Source organism: Monodon monoceros, unplaced genomic scaffold, assembly GCF_005190385.1.
Source record: "Monodon monoceros isolate NGI ecotype Baffin Bay Population unplaced genomic scaffold, NGI_Narwhal_1 Super_Scaffold_17, whole genome shotgun sequence".
Taxonomy (NCBI): Eukaryota; Metazoa; Chordata; class Mammalia; order Artiodactyla; family Monodontidae; genus Monodon; species Monodon monoceros.
In genome coordinates this window covers 2,367,032-2,370,102 of record NW_021703773.1, presented here as the reverse complement: position 1 = coordinate 2,370,102, position 3,071 = coordinate 2,367,032, and the positions used below count along the sequence as shown (strand labels likewise).

Genomic DNA, 3,071 nt, shown 5'->3' with positions numbered 1-3,071 from the left:
CCCCCCCCCCCCCCCCCCCCCCCCCCCCCCCCCCGTTAGAGGCCTCTAACCAAGGGGCCTGGGAGCCTCCTGGGTGCCATCAGATTCCCCATCCCATCCACCTTGACCCGAGCCCTGGCTCATTCTGGTTTCCTCTCTTCCTGAATTCACAGGTGATTTACTCTGTGTATCACCAAGAAACCTGAGCACCAACCATGTACCAGGCATGGGCTCTGCGGTATAAAGACACATACGCTCCATCCACAAAACCTCATAGTCTAGGAAGGGGACAGACAAGTAACTAGAAAAGCACACCCCACAGATCGGTGCTGTGACATGTGGGGGTCGGGTGGGTGGAAGGTTGGCACACAGAGGAAGAGGGGGTCCTGCTGGGACGTGAAGGAGGGGATGCAGGTCACTCTTGTTGAGGTGGGCGCTGGTCGAAGTGGGCTTTCTGGAATGGACACTATATAAGCTGTTTGTCGAACAAAGGCAGGAGTGAGCCAGGCACTGGAGAGGTGTCGCTGGCCCAAGATGGGCCCATTGTTTGGGGCCCCGAGTAGTGGCAGCAGGCAGCCAGAGCCTCTTAATCTCCAGCACGAACACCTTTCTTTGGGCAAAGGAGTCTGAGTCACACACCCCAGGCTCTCCCTTGGAGGGCGTCCCTAGGAGGAAGTGTGGCTTGGAAAGCCCGAGAGTCCTAGGGATGTAGGGGCCTTGGGGGAGGAGTTCAACTTGGATTCCCTAATGTCTAATTGTAAGTTAAAGGAATCCTTGCGACTCTATAAGGAACAAAAAAGGCTCTTAATACAAAGATCTCCTAGTATCTGGGTTCAGCCTGACCTTGAAGTGGTCTGTCAGAGGCTCCAGGTGGAATCAGGCCAAACCTCTCCAAGCCATTGTGTATGTATTAGGAGCGTCACGTAGCCCTCCTGTGCAGCTCAGCTGAGCCCACGGCCAAGACTCACCTTCCAGATCATGGCTATTGGTGTGGACGGTGTGGGCAGCTGCTAAGGACCCTTGACTCTATCAGTTCCACAGGAAGAACAGCCGCTAGCACTTCCTGGGGAATCACGATCAGAACCAGAGCTTGCCTGAGTCGTGCCTTCAAAAACTGTTTATGAAATGCCTGCTATGGACTCGGCACCTGGTTCCTTTTCCCTTCATCAGAGGTCTTAACTTTCAGGCGATCAAAAGGCTTATCTTTCCCTCTACACCCTTCTACAGAAGTCTTTTTCCCAGGAAGGAAAGTGGAATGTAAAATGCACAAAATCTCACTAAGAGAATGTGCTGTCCTTATATGTAAATAGACACCTAAGCCAATAGCAGGAGACCACGTAGCTGGACTTGGGGTTGAGCCAGGGCAGCCGGTCTTGAGGATTCTTTCTAGCTGGAACTTTCCGTGAGTCTAAAGCATCCTCGCTTTTTATCTGGCTTCACTGGAGACTCACCACTTGGTTTTGTGAGCTGGTCGACTAGGGTGAGGTTTACCACCTGAAACTAGCGACAGAATTTTTCTCTGTGCAAAGCGAATGGCCCAGAGAAGGAATGGACAGAATATTCTGGTCATTCATTGATGGCCATCTTATCAGAACAGAGCTGAAAATCACTCGTAGAAAATAGGAATTTTACTCTGAGACTGCAGATGCCAAAGAGTCATCGAAACTGAACACTTTAGCTCAAAACCCAAATGTTCCCTCCCCACCAGATACTCGGTATTCAGAGAAGCACGTGGATTTTGAATTTTGACCGGAACTAAGCCCACTATTAATGCCATGAATCATGCTGCCACCTCAACCTCTGATCCAAATAACCTGCCCAAGCTCTGGAAGCTTTGGAAGATCTAAAGCCAGCACTGCTCCTCCCAAATGATCATCTAGCCAAAGGGCCCCTTACACTGCTGTAAAACCCCAGGACCAGAGGAACTCCTGTAGGTGGATTAGTGACAGACCCCACCTGGGCTGTAACTTCCCCAGATGCTCTGTGGTGCTGGCTACCCATTTACAAAAGCCTTACATGGTGATGGTGGCTTCAAGTCACACCACCAGGGGTGTGGCTGGGTTGCTTGTTACAATCATTTGAAATATACTGATCACCAGCTCTGCTCACCAACATGCTAGGTCCCCAGGTCCAAGAGTTCCGCCTCCATGAGCAAAAACTAGTAACGGGATCATTTATCTTCCCCTCGAAGCAGGAACTTTTCCAGGCTGGTGCAGAAGCACCTGAGAGCAGCAGCATCACTGGGACACTCTGATACGGGGATCCACAAAATAAACTGAGATGGTCCTGGAGAGTCTGCACAGAGACTGCGCCATTCAGGCAGAGAGCAGCCTGTCACCTGCTCGTGACAAGAGCGATTCAAGGCTGGTGTCTCTGAGAACGTTTTAGGTGGAATCAGTTGATGGGTAGGATGGAGCTATTTCTATTTCAATATTCACGGCGTCTCTGCTGTGTGCCCCATCTGGCTTTGCTCTCACAGGAAGCACTTACCCGGCAGCCCAGTCTGACCGTCATCTATTGATTCTGGACCAGTCAGTGTCTAGATCCCGGGATGAGTCTCCTGTCCACTGACAAGAATTGCTAGGAAGTCCTTTTGAGGGAATTCCACTTAACGGTTGTGTTTCAGAATTTCTTCATGGGATTGCACACACATACACACACACATGTAATTTTTTTCTGTCATCCACCAGCTGCTGCAGGAGACCACCATTGCTATCGACATCAGTCATCACTACCACACGGCTTTGGGCTTGAGTTTGTCCTCAGTTACCTGAGAGCTCCTTCCTTTCCCTTTGCCCTCCTACCCTCCCTCTTTGGGAGGTTAAGAAAATAAAGATAATAGCACTGAATGCCTAGAGAGCCTCCTATGGTCCCTGCAGAGTGCTCTGGGAATAGAAGACACGGATGTTATTTTCCCCTGTAATTGAAAAGTCCTCCAACAGCCCCACCCCTTGCACCCCAGGCAAAAAACCTGCCGTGGAGGTGGGGGACGAGGGGGGAGATTAGAGGCCTCCCTGGGACTGTCCTCCACTTCTTCCGCCCAGCACTTCCCTCCCACCCAGCACTTCCCTCCCACCCAGCACTTCCCTCCC

General features: G+C 51.3%; 1 protein-coding gene across 2 annotated transcripts in view; it reads right to left on the bottom strand.

Annotated features, from left to right (window-relative positions):
• The window catches only part of PLAT (plasminogen activator, tissue type), a 23,359-nt gene that overhangs the window by 19,709 nt on the left and 579 nt on the right, over positions 1-3,071 (bottom strand). The gene's annotated exons all lie outside the window — the stretch shown is intronic.